Genomic DNA, 14,454 nt, shown 5'->3' on the forward strand with positions numbered 1-14,454 from the left:
GGTGATAGTCTACAAAAATAGACAAGGAACTTTGCGTTCCAGAAGTCACAAGGCATGCCTAGAAAACATGGCTACACAGACCAGGCATAGTGGCTCACACCTATACTCCCTTCACCCAGAAGGCTGAGCAAGAGAATCACCATGAATTCAAGGCCAGCACGAACTCTAGTGAAACCTTTTCTTAGAAAAAAAGGAAAGCAAGCAAGAAAGAAAAAAGTGAGGAGAAAGGGGGCAAAGAATGAATGAAGGAAGGAAGAAAGGGAGGGAGGAAGGGAGAAAAAAATTGCTAAATGTCAATCCCTTTCAGAGACCCAAAAACCAACAGCCACACAAGAATACTAACCGTCCTACACACTAAATATTCTGGTAAGCTGTAAGGCTTCTGACTTTAATTACTCATGTTCAAACACAGTGTAAATGCTGCTGGTGTTTCTGTGACTAAAAAGAACCTCGTTGGAGCTTGGGAGATGGCTCCATTGGTAGGGTTCACGTAGCATGTGCTCAGCTCCTCATTCAGTTCTTAGCACCACAGAAGTGGATTGTGGTGGTATATGTAATTCCAGCACTTAGGCTGTGGAGGCAGGAGTAAGTTCAGGACACCCTCAGCTACTGAGCAGATAAAAGACAAGCCTAGACTCCATGAGGCCCTGCCACTACCACAACAAAAATCTGCTCTGCACCAAGGAAAACATCTAACAATAAATATACAGTTTCTGCTAATAAAGAATAAATGAAAAAATACACAAAACAATTGTAAAATGAATACACAACAGCATTGGCAATATTATTTTGTCATTAAATGGCAGGGCATTTTGAAGTGTTCATTTGTTCCTTTCCCTTCTCTGTAGGTGCCCTTTCTTCTTCCTTCTGTTTGTATCCTGCCTCCCAATTTAAGTTCATAATTATACATTTACAGCCTCTAAGTAGCTCTTGGGGCAGGAGGAAGATGGAAAGCAACAGAGGCCCGTGAGGTTTGGAATCCTAATTCTTCCAGTCATAAAAATGCATGGGCATTTTGTCAAGAGAGTAAATTTTGATGCCAAACAGAGCAACATGCTGGTCAACCATAAAATAAAAAAGACTTTTGTATGAAGAGATTCCATCTTCTCCAACAACAGGCCGAGGAGAGAAGAGCCTGCTGAGGTATGCCAGCTCTGAGAGCAAACCGAGCCACACACTAGTATAGCTTTGCTGAGCTCTGGGAAGCAAAGTAAAAGTTCCAGCTAACTTCAGCAGGTAAAAGTAAGAAAATCAATTCTTGTTGGGTCTTAGCTTGGAAACAAAGGACATGAAAGTACTGGTAGTTCGTGGGGAAGCTCAGAAGTACAAGGCAACTCGTGAACACCTTCAGAATGGGGAAGGTTGAGGCACAGAAAATCCTGCTTACAGGAAGCACAGAAGACAATCAGTGAGAGCAATGTACAAGTCCAGCTTATTTAAATACTAAATTCTTTCTCCTACTTACTGATCACTACTATGCATTGGCTCTAATAAATTCCCCATTTTCTCATAGTCTCCTAGTCCCTGCCTGCTTTTTCAGCTCATCTTCAATTATTTTCCCTACCTGCACCCATATCCTCATAATAGCAAAGGACTTGTATTTCCTTGAATACGCTGTCCTATTTCACAATCACCATTTTTCCTCATACCATTTTCTTTACCTGGAAAGCCCTTCCCTGTTTCCTGTCTGCCTGAAGATTAAACTTGCCCCGTTCAAACACTTCCTCTTTGAAGATGCCTCCCAGGTGACTTTCCAGCCCTTATACCCTTTTCCCATCACTTCTCATCATACATTAGGCAAATCTTTCCTGGTTTATGACTTAATTTTACTGTTTTGTAGTTATTTACATCAATGTTTATCTCCTTATGGATCTTTGAGCTTTGTTGGAAGATTTTAAATAATGAGTGTTGAATAAGTCAATGAACTTTTCAGATAGAAACCAACATCCCACAATGTACCACCTTGCTTAGACTCACACACACTGAGTGCATAGAATAGTCCCTAAAGCCGTTGTTTTCTGACAGGGGCTGACAGGCCACTGATGGAGATGTACAGTTAATGAGATAGGACAGGAGGTTTTATTAAAACCTTCAAACACTTGTTCTTCCTAAAGGCCACCTTGACTTACAAACAAAATGTGCCCCTTTTGCTTCCTTGATTCACCAATATCTAATAAACCTTCATTTTATGTCAGCTGTGGAATAATAAAACTTGCACTCCAAAATACCATTAAACGTTTAATTGCTAACAAGATTTATGTCTTGAAGCATTTCGTAACATGGCCATTAGCATAACATGATAATGAGGCTTAAGAGCCTGGTGGGCTGGGTGTGAATTCTGGTTCCTACCAGGTCATCAACCTCTCTGTGCCTCAGAGCCCCACTTTGTGAAATGGGGCACCAGTACCCAATCCTTTGGATAGCCAAGTTCAGCTTATTTAAATACTAAATTCTTTCTCCTACTTACTGATCACTACTATGCATTGGCTCTAATAAATTCCCCATTTTCTCATAGTCTCCTAGTCCCTGCCTGCTTTTTCAGCTCATCTCCAGTTATTTTCCTTACCTGCACCCATATCCTCATAATATCAAAGGACTTGTATTTCCTTGGATATGCTGTCCTATTTCATGATCACCATTTTTCCTCATACCATTTTCTTTACCTGGAAAGCCCTTCCCTGTTTCCCGTCTGCCTGAAGATTAAACTTGCCCCGTTCAAACACTTCCTCTTTGAAGATGCCTCCTGGGTGAGGCATCTTAAATAAATGACAGACAGAAAGTGCTGAGAACACTTCCAGAAATGAACTGCATGTTAGTTGGCCCGCTTGCTGCAATAAAATGCAATCCTTACTATAAGACCACGGTGCTTAGTCATTACCCACCTCTGATTAATATGTGATATTAGAGTGAATGAGAAGCATGATGACACAGGAATAGAAGACAGGGAGGTTATTTGTTTCCATCAGAATAGCATCCAGGGTCTTTGGTAATGTGACTATCAGGACATAAGAATTAATTCAGGACATAAAAATTAATTCAAAACCACAATAACAAAGAATGATCTATAAGGAATAACGTCATGTAATCTGACTTGACCAGGACTGGAAAGCGAGCTGCCCTTCTTTCTGTGAAGAAGAAAGCTGTGAAAAAGAACAACAAAACCTTCATCTTAGTGGAGAAATAAGCTTTGGGTCCCTCTGAGAAATTGAAAGTAAGCAACGATTCCAGTGAAGTCAAGCGTCAACCATCCATATTTTCAATCAGTCTTATTTCCTGTAATTGGAATAGCAATGCTAACAGAAACTGATTTTATGAAGGGAAATATAAAGAATTTATCTTCTCTCCTGTAAGCATATGTTTTAGTTGAAGTTGGTGGCACCCAGAATTGGTAGTTTTAGCTTTTTGTTGTTCTTAGTGGTGGATTTTACTTGTATGGGTGTGCTAGCCTCTCAATAGAGTGTATATGATGAGACATAGTGTAAGCTTGTTCAGGAGTCTACAAATTGTCACTTTTTAAACTCATTTTTAATGGGTTTCATGCAACCTAAGCTAGAATGACTTTAAAATTCCATCTCTCTTGCCTCCACCCTCCATATACTGGTCATAGGCACAAGCCTCTATACCGAACTTATCATTTTCCTTTGGGGGAAGATTCTTGTCAATCCAAACTTATTTCTGTATGTTTTGATTCTTTAAAAAAACATTTTATTGATTATTTATGAATTTCACATCATGCACCCAAATCCCACTCATCTCCCCATCCCTCTATATGTGTCCTCTGCCCTTGCAACCTCCCCTGACATACACATACACACACACAATTAAATCTTTAAAGTTTTGCTTTAAAAAGCTAATTTGTATTTTAATTTATTTGAAAAAAGACCATAGGGATGTTATGAAGGGCAAGTAAAACCTGTTTCCTTGGAAGTAACAATTTAAATGGAATCTGATGTCTAAAGTCTTGTAAGATTACAACGTGAAAACAAAATGAATGCTTTGGTTTCGGTGAAACTGAAATCTTCCCGCTTCGGCCTCACCCTGTTGTGCTATTCATTTATATCTTAGTTGGAAATGGAGACTCATTTTTCACTTTCTCCTCTCCTCTTTTATCTCCAATATTTAACACTTCAGGTGATAACTGTCCTTGCACTGTGTGTATGCTGTTTTCAGAGTTGCTACGTATACTCCAAAGTTGAAAACAACACATATCAAAGAACTTCAATCATGTACCGAGAACCAGTGTGTTCAATCATCTACCGAGAACCAAAAGATGATGTGTTCCTCCAAGGATCCCTCCTCACCCTTTCCTCTCCTCCTGACTTATCCATGTCTTAGACATTATTTAGGTGCTGGATACATGAAGAAGTCCCTGGAAACAAGTCACATTGTTCTTTTTTCATCCTCAGAACAAAGCTGAAAACTAACCCAAATGACTTGTAAAGACAAGAAATTCCTGTAAGAAGGAAATGCAAATCTCTTGTTGCTGGGTTTGGCATGTGGGAAGGTGGTGGATTTCCCTGATGTGTTCCCGATACCGTCCTGAGAAGGAGAAAAACGAGACTTGCAACCAAAAGGTAAGTGACTGCAGTCTGGGTAGCAACGCATTTACAGTTCCCACAAGAAACCACAGAAAGTCAGGCGGCGGCTGAACTGCTGGCCAAGAAGACATGTGGAGTGAGGGAACCAACAGAAGGGACCACATAGAAAGTAAGGGGGCCACACATGAAGGAAGGGGACCACATTTGAAGAGGACAGAGTTCAAGTGACTAAGGAAGGTAGGCGAAGAACTGCTTTTCCACATGGAGAACTGTGCAAGCCTTTGCATGGATTTGTCAGGTGTTTGTCCCAGTCAGAGTTTCGATAAACACCACGGCCAGAATTAAACTTTACAACTCTCAAGTCCTACTCTCAGTTCACAAGGAAGTCAGGGCACGAACCTAGAGGCAGGAGGCAGGAACTGAGGCAGAAGCCATGAAGGAACATTGCTCACTGGCTGGCTCCTCATGGCTTGCTTAGCCTTCTTTCATAAACAACTCAGGACCACCTGCTCACACTTGGCACCACCCACAGTAGGCTAGCCACCTTCACATCAATCATTAATCAAGAAAGACGACATATAGGCAACCATTTGGAGGCGCTTCCTCAACTGAAGGTCCTTCTTCCCAAATGACGCTAGTTTGTGTCATGCTGACAAAAAATCCCAACCAGGAGGACAGTGTCCCATCAGATAGAGGTATTGTGAGGGTGCCTGCAAGAGTTTGTCAGGGAGACATTTATGACTGTTCTCCTACCTTCTGCTCACACTTTCCAGGCTACAGAACAAAGTCTACAAGGAAAGAAGAGAGTCTATCTGCCAGCTTCTAGGGATGGGTCTCAGTCTGGAATGGAAGGATACAGGAGAAAGAAGAAGCGGTTTAAACTTGATTATACTGTTTTGTCTCTTTGCAGCACTTGGAACCAATCCAGGATCTTGAGCACGCTAGGCAAGTGCTCTGACTGAGAATATATATATATATATATATATATATATATATATATATATATATATATATATATGTATATATGTCAGGTTGGACTTTAATATTCAAAAGTCACCTTAAAGCTGTAACAAGATGATGAGCTGTGTGAAATAGAGCATTTCTTCAACTTCAGTGGGTAAACAGAGCCAGATGTGGGTGCACACATCTGTAATCCCAGCACTTCAACAGCAAGATGGGAGGTGGAGAAAGGAAGGTTGTCCAGAAGCACAGGCAAGCTAGCTTGGAGTAACAGCATAGCAAAAGCAAGAGAGAGCTACCTTAGCAAGGCAGAGGGAGAGAACTGACCACCAAGTTGTCCTCCTACCTCCACACGCACAATGTGACACACTCTGTGTGTGTCTCCCTGTCTGTCTCTGTCTCTCTCTGTCTCTCTGTCTCTCTCTCTCTCTGGGTCTTTCTCTTTCTCTCCTGTCACATGATGCCCAATTCACTTGTTGATTTTTCCAGCACCATAGTCTAGATGCTACTCAGTTATTGAAGGCGACAGACTTCTAGAGAGGTAGGAGGACTGCTCCGTCTCACACAGCTGGAACACGTGGGCAAAGACTGGAGCCCACACTGGCTAACTTTGAAGCCTATGTTCTTAAAAACAATAACGTCCTACTTTTAAAACCTCGGGAGTCTGATGGATATTACAGTATTTACCGAATAGTGACTGGTGGAGAAACCTCCTGACTCCTGCAGTGCTCTTCTGTTTCAGTGCTGCTTAATGCCTGGCTGAGATCTGAACTGTCACATTGGTGCGTTTGGGTTTTGGTTTAGATTCTAAGTTCTTCCCAGAGAGGGGCTTTATATTGTCTCACGGTTCTGTCTTCCTCACAAGGTCCATGTCTAGTTCCAAACGCTCAGAAATATTTTTGGCATGCACTAATGAATGCGCGGATGATCTTACTTCATAGTTGATATGGATGGGGAAAACCCTGCTCACTAGACAGAACTTTGTGCTTGGGGAGATGGTGATGACCGCACAGCAGTGCTGAGACCCACCTGGTGTGTTGTCATGAGCCTGAGGCAAACATGACACACTCTACCCTCTGTGCCCGGACAAGTCGTGACCTGTCTACAACAGATGTTAATTTCACAGTGAATGAACAATTATTCATTCATGTTAAAGATTTGAAGTAAAATAGAAAATTAATCTATTGCATGTACTTTATCAATAAGCAAAACGCTAGAATACATTGGTTTAGAGAAGGCTAGAGGGTAATTTTCACACAATTCAGATGCTAAACCTGTGCTTATTAGCCCATATTCTACAGCCCTCTCTGAGTGATTTGCTTGTAGAATCATATTCAGGTATTTGAAAGTTGTTTGATTTCCCAAAAAAAGAGGCTTAACCTAGAATAAATACATTTCTTCTGGCTCCTAACCAATAATTCTGCAATTATAGCAATCAAATAAATTTTAATATATTGCCTCATCCCATGAGATCATAGAGAAAACTATTTTCTACTTTGCTATAATTGAGACTATCTAAAATAAGTCCCCAAGGTTTAATTATAGAAATGAGAAATCATACAAAATACATATTTTCTTAATTTTACCAAAATTATACCAGATTATACTATCTATGCAATAGGATCTATGGATTGAATAGTTCAATCAGACATGGCCCTTACATTCACTGCCGAGAGCTCCACACACCTGCCTCTCCTGAATGACACTTTAAGTGTTTTATTTCTGAAAATAGATTGGAGTCAAGAAAATAAGCTCCTTGCAAATGTGTGGGACTGTGTCCACCCAATCATTTCCCATAAGCAAAATGGACCTAAGACTATGCTTATGATAGTTAAAAGGATTATTTATGTTATAAGGTAATGATTAGAGTTTAATCTGGGTGTTATTTCCATAGCTTTGAATTTCCATCTTCCCACTGGAAAAATGAAAGTACTTCCTTTCTTAAATCCACCTTACAGGAATTTTATAAGGGTTCAGATGAAACCGTAGAAGCACTTTGACAATTTCTAGACTGGCATGTTAGCTCTTGACTTCTTTAAATAGCTTTGTATGTCATTTGCATAGATAATGCTGAGATGATCAGAAAAAGGAATAGTTCTTCCTAATACAGCCTTTGTTCAGACTTCTCCAGCTATGGCAGCAGCTCCAGCAAGATATTTGTGGATTTTTGATTAGCTTAAAAAAAATAAGTAAGATGAGTGTGTTCTGCTGAATTTTATTCTAGAAATGTTAACCTCACCGTGAACTATTCACCTTCAGTCTTGTATATCTCATATGGGTGATTTAAATTTTTTTTATATTCTGGTTTCTACTGAAAATTCTGCATTTTGACAAGTTTTGATGAAGTCTATTCACTCTAGACAATTTCTGCAAACCCAAAATGAATAGCTGATTTTGGCTTTATCCCCTAGAGTTTCTAGGACTGCCCTGATTAAAATTTAAAATATAATTACAGGTAGCACACTGAGTCAGTCAGTTAGTCAGAGATCTGAGCTCCGTGAATGCCTGCTTCCTGCAGTGTGCTGCATTAAGTGTTGTGGAGGAGGGTGGGGGTGGGTGGAAATAGTCACCCATGAAATGATTTAAGGATTATTATTAAAATCACCATTAAAATGTATCACCAAGTGCAAAGTACTCAGGTAGAAACTATATATAAAAGTTCAAGGATTGGAGACTAAGCACGACTTCTTCCCTCCTTAAATGATCTACTCTGTATATTTAGGAAATGTTTTTTAAAGCTGTCGGTAACTTTGGAAGCATTCTGTCAAAACAAGTTAAATGACTGGTCTCTGAACAGGCAAGCTAGCTTGGTGTAAAGTCATTCTATAAATTATTGTACATGGACGCTAAGAAACTCTTAGTGAGGATCAGTGAGAAAGCCTTTATTTTGGAGTAATTTTAAGTTTACAGAGAAGTTAAAACACAGTGCAGATAGTTCCTGTGCCCTCTGCACAGCCCTACATGTGACATCTTACATCACCATAAGGAAAGTCCCCAGAATCAATAGCCAGCTCTGGTGCATTACAATGAAATAAAATTTGGACTTTCTTTTTCCACCAATATTTGGTTCTTTTGTTTTGCTTTGCTTTTTTTTCTGTTCCAAGACTCAATACCGGAAGGAAGAGACTCGAATGGTTCAATATTGAGATTCATACAGCATGGGTTTCTGAACAATGAAGCTAATCAGTGCAAGACATGAATGTGGGCAGAAATAAGATGAGCCGAGCGACCAGCAGGCATCTGGACACACCATAGCGTCAGGTTGCTGGCCAAACTAAAGGAAAAGCAAGCTCATTTTGCAGTCATAAGCAATCTCTCATTTACCTAAAGGTGCTGATTATATCCCATTTTACCATCACGCTAAGTATTTTTATAACAGATACATAATCATGTGTTGCTATAAGAAGTCTTTCAGTAATGCCTGGCTTACTCATCTAGATTTTTCTACATGAAGGAAGACATAAGAGGAGGCTGATTTGGATACTAAATCTACCTGTGAGGGGGATTACTATGGAAGTCAGAGAACAGAACCCTTAGTGACCTGCTTCTGGCTGTCAACGGCTGTGATACCCATTTGCCTTCTTCAATAAGCATACACATCAGGGTCACCTGGAGGAGCTGTTAAAGTTCAGCTGCCTCTGGGCTCAGGGCGGCCCAGGCAGCTGCACATCTGATGGCACCCAGGTGCTGACGTGCAGTGTTCACTCCACTGAGCTGATCTTCACAGGTCCCGGGCCGGGAGGAACGTGTGGATACAGTCAGGGGGCCTCAGATTTGTATGTTGCTGACTCATCAGATAGGAGATCTAGTAACTCTCTCCTTCCAGTTCTGAGCAGGGATAAAGTTGGGACAAAACTAATCATATCAGTTCCCCACAATGCATCTATCATCCGGTCTTAGCTTGAGACAATATAGTCACTTAAACATCAACAAACATTGGGGTTTTTTGACAGCAAAATAGTATTTTAAACTAATGATAACTAGACATTACAGCACATGCCTGTCATCCTGGTCCTTGGAAGGTAGAAATAAAAGGATCAAAAGTTTAAAGCCATCCTTAGGTGTCCTAAGACCAGCCTGGGGCCACATGAGACTCTTTCTCAACCATGTTCTTCAAAACAAACAAACAAGCAAATAAAACAGCCCACATAATAAGTCCAGTAAAATTTTGGGACTTAAGCTAGGCTTTTAATAAATTGAGGAGGAATCAGCTGGGATAGTGGTTTAGCTGGGGAGGTTTTTGCCATGCAATCATGAAGACCTGAGTTCCATCCCTGGTAACCATGCAAAAGCCAGTCATCCCAGCATGCACCTGAAATCCTACGGCAGAGCTTGTGGGTATGCAATTCTAGCTATACACAGTCACTTTCTTAGGCTGATCCTTCATCTTTACCCTTCTCTCTCCCAACCACCGCCCCCATTGGCTCTCTGTGACTGTAATTACAAGAAAGACTTCCTTTCATTTTCCTCCCCCAATGAAGCTGAACTTTCTTTCAATGTTTGTGAAACCAAGGCAACATTATAGTCTATGTTATCATCCCTGTTATAGTAGAAGAGGTAAAAAGCTGGCTTTATCTCTAAGTCATCTGTTTGCCAAGGGAATGAAAAAGGATTCTCAGAAAAATGTGCAAATGTTAACTGGCTGCCTGAAGGATAAGAAATAGAAGGTTGGCCCTGTGGGACACGTCTGTAATCCTAGCACTCAGGCAGAGAGAGGTTGATCTCTGTGAGCTTGAGGCCAGCCTGGCCTACACAGCCAAGGCTACACAGAGAAACCCTGTCTCAAAAATAATAAAATTAATAATAATAATAATAATCTGATTGATGATGATGATACTAGAAGCTATGAGAAAATTTCTTTCCTTTAATTAGCCAGGAAAGAAAAAGATGTTAGTCAGAGCAACAAACAGTATAAACTTTGGTTCCAGTTATGCTTAGCCATACAGTGGGGTGTGGCTTGCACCATTGAAGAAGCCCCTAAAAGCGCTTTGACATTGCTTCATACTGAACTCCCATTTTATACTAGCACTGTATGTTAGGATTGTTCTTGATGTTTAATTAATGGCAGCAATAGAAAGTAAGCCATATTTTTAGGGAAGTTTTCATCAATTAGAGGCCCCAATGTTCATGACTCTCAATTCCCCAAAGCCCTGTTTTAACCCTCGGGTCTCACAGAGGGTATTGCCCTTAGTGACATACAGCCAAGGACAGCCCTTTTTGAGTGGAACTTTGATGCCACTGTGGGCTTGAAGACTTTCAGTACCTTGCTGATTCTTTTCTCTTCTTTTTTTTTTTTTTTTTTGAGAATTTCCTATATGCTTATTGTAATTACAAGAAATACTAAATGGACACAGGTGTCTGTGTGTGTGGTGTAATAATTAAAGAAGTCATGAAGTCATGAATTTGAAAAGGAATTAGGGACTTGGGAAGAGTTAAAGAAGATAACTAGGTTGAAATGCAGTAACTTTTAAAACCACATCTTTCAAAGTTTGGTAAAATGATAGGTGGATAGAAAAGGAAGGTGGGCTGGGAAAAGTTGAAGGGCCTGAATATGATCAAACTAGGTTGTCCAAAACCTCTCATACAACTAGTAAAATTCGTTTTAAAGAATTAGCAATCAGGAATAGGACAGAGATTGAAATTCACAGTAGTTTCAGCTTCAGTAACTTTGACCCATTGATCTGCATGTGTGTATGTGCTTCTGCATGTGTATGTGTAATCAAAAAATGGTATAATTAAATGTATCAACTTTTGAAAGGCACAGCGAACCACTATCTTCCAAATGACCAATAAATGCATATTGTTACAAAGACACACATGGGTGAAAGGTCCATTCAAAATATGATAAATACATTTTAATGTATATAACAATATTAAAAGCTCAGTGATATGATCTATGGAAATTTCCTTTTTTTTTTTTTTGAGACAGGGTCTCACTATGTAGCATTGTCTGACCTGGAACTCACTATATAGACCTGGCTGGCTTGGAACTCACTGTATAGACCAGGCTGGCCTTGAACTCACAGAGAGAGACCCACCTGTCTCTCCCTCCCAATTTCTGGGATTAAAGTTGTGCTCCACCATGTCCAGCTGTTATGGCAAGTAACCTTTTAGAAGCTTGCCACCTATCAAATTTTGATGTAGTGCCAAAAAGCAATAATTGTCCGAAAAATCCCTCAACTAGCTGCATGATTTTTTTTTTTTTGAGAAAAGATAGACATGTATTATTTTTTCCTTTTCTAAAATTTCAACTCAAAAAATATTCAAGGAAAAGATGGGGAGGCTGGATTGGGTCTCCTTAAAGGGCATTTGCTACCAAAGACAGTGGTCTGGCCTACGTGCAGGCTGCCCCCACCCTCTCCTGCTTACTTCAGGATGGGAAAGACGCGGGGGGGGGGGGGGGCGGCACTTACAGCTGGGAATGGGCCAGGGCAGTGGCTGTTCTGGGGTAAGAAGCTGGGCTGCGGTTGGGAGCTGCTTATGTGCGCCATCTTTGCCCAGTGACACCTCAAAGCTGCTCTGGCAGCTTTGAACCTACAGAGGCATGGGTGAGGCAGGCTAAGTGGGACGCTGTAGCTCAGGGCTGGCCTTTCCCTTCTGACACTCTGCCAGGATCATCTATCGTCTGTCATGCCAGCCTGTGAAGCCCATCTGTTGCTGCCCATTTGAAGTTCCCCCTCCTGAAGTTGACTCTCTGTGAACTCCCTCTTATGCTCCTGGGCTTTCTTCATAAACCAGTTAGGATCTCTACGTTAGTGTCTGTTGAGCTTCCTGTTCTGATGGGAAGGTGTCCAGGAAACTCACAACTCTGAAGCCTGGGAGCCCCAAAGCTCTTAGGAGGGATAGTGTCCCAAGGGAAGGGAAAGGTGAGACATGGGAGTCCAGGAACCACATATATCTGAGAGGAAGACTCCTCAACAAAGGCACTGCAGATTCCAAGGGAGGGTTTCCCCAAAACCAGCTGAGGTGAGGAGCTCAGGAGCCTCATCCCTGCTTTTTTGTTTCTTCTCTTCTGAGCTTCTCGGCTTCTTCCGATGACAGAGTCACACCAGGAAGCAAATCTCTTAAAGTTGGAGAGACAAATCCAGGAGAGGAGGGAAGAAACTAGTAGTGGCTGGAAGCTTAGGGAGTGGTGGGGTTGTGCTCAGACTTGAGCATAATCTGGGAGGGGTCCCACTGAGAGACTGGAGATGACCTTTGTGACAGAGGCTCGAACTACCATTATGACAGTTAGAGGTGTGGGGGAGGGGTCTATTGACTCATACCTCAAGGGGTTTACATAGACTTGAATTCTAAGCTAAACAAAACAAAGTTCCTTAACTAAACTATGGATTTATGGGCTAGATTCCTAGTCCTGGTCCATATCTGTATAGCTCCCTCTATCGGAGGAATGGCTAGTTTATACATTGTTGCCACAGAGAAGGTAGTTCCTATCAGATAAGCCTCCCTCCTCCTCAGTTCCCTGTGAGCAGCAGCCATAATTGAGGCTTCAGGTGTTCCTGCTTTCTCCGTGGCTTCAGCTTCTCAGATTCTCCAGGTGTCTGATCTCTGGTCTCTGGGCTGTGGAGATTTAGCCCCAGCCACTCTGGAGTCCTGAGGTATAGAGAGGCCAGCAGCACAGCCTGAAGATAAAGACAGCCCTTTCAGGGCCCACAGGGAGGTGTAAAGCTGGAGCAGAGACATTTAGTGATGCCCACATTTAGTGATGTAACTCAGATTTGCAGTCTCAGAGCTGTGGGTTTTCCGGGACACCCTTTCGTCCTAGTACCGCAAGGCAGGCCAACAAAAACAACAGGTTGCTCTCAGGAGAGCTGAGGAGCTGAAGACAGGACACCCTGGAAAGATCTACAGGAAGCCCAAAGGCAAAACTTGGTGCATCCCAGCCTGGCTGCTGGAGCTCCTCAGGCAGGGGCCTGGACACTTGCCAGCAAAGTATGGCAAGTTTACAAAGGGAGTCCACGGGAGGGAAGGTTTTCCCCGCTGCTTGAAAATAGCCAACAGTCTCTATTATTCTTGGTCATGGACAAACTGCCCAAAGCCTTTGGAGTCCTCTGCACTGCTGCCGGATCTTTGCCTTCGAAGAGGTCAACAGTCTGGAACATGTCGGTCTTGGTGACTCCATAGTCTTCTGCTGCCTTCACAGATTGAGCTACTTACTTCATCTGCTTGAAGACCATAAAAAGGCGAGTCCTCAGGCACCTTCACTGGTTTGGGTCCCTCAGGAGCATCTTGCTCAGAATCACGCCATTCTTCAGCCACACCTGGAAGCCCAGGTGCCCAGGATCTAGGCTGCCAGCACCAGGGCCACACTGCATTACAATCCACTCTACTAGTCGCTGCTCTGACTCCTCATCATACTTTTTCTCAATTTTGGACTGCATGTACCATACATGGGATAGACCCATGTTGAGGCAGAGAGGGCTTGGTCATTCGTGGGCTGAAGAAGAGTACTGTCAGTATCTGGGCTGGGATAGATGTCAACTAACTGCATAATTAAGGCCAGATTTTCTTCATATATTTCTACAAAGATTTCTAATCAGTAAAGATTTTATGCAAAAAATGATTATTAATCCAGCTAAAAGTCCATAAAATAATTCCTTGCAATTGTTCTTGTTCTACAAAATATACCCATTTTAATAAAGTATGTAAGTTGTTAAGCAATAGTTTTTATTGCTGTATACTTAAGTATATACAAGCTTTATAAGCCCTTGTAGCAGAATTTTAATCCAGCAATGTGGCTGCTCAGATCACATCCAAAGGCTGTCTAGGTCTGTGTGATCTGTCTGGAATGCAGACATGCCCTTAGCACACACCTTTAATCCTTAACAATGAAGGTAAGATAAGCCATGTTTGAAAGTAATGTCTAATTGAGAGGCAGACAAAGTGATGAATCAGATTTCACAGAATAGGATATTCCCAACTCTCACTAGAACAGAGAGGAAAGAGCAGTGGCTTA

General features: G+C 41.7%; 1 pseudogene; it reads right to left on the bottom strand.

Moving 5' to 3' along the window:
• Positions 1-12,112: 12,112 nt before the first annotated feature.
• Positions 12,113-13,903, bottom strand: LOC110540244 (transgelin-like; annotated as a pseudogene).
• Between the last annotated feature and the right edge of the window lie 551 nt (positions 13,904-14,454).

This window comes from Meriones unguiculatus, chromosome 10 (assembly GCF_030254825.1).
Source record: "Meriones unguiculatus strain TT.TT164.6M chromosome 10, Bangor_MerUng_6.1, whole genome shotgun sequence".
In the NCBI taxonomy this organism is placed as follows: domain Eukaryota; kingdom Metazoa; phylum Chordata; class Mammalia; order Rodentia; family Muridae; genus Meriones; species Meriones unguiculatus.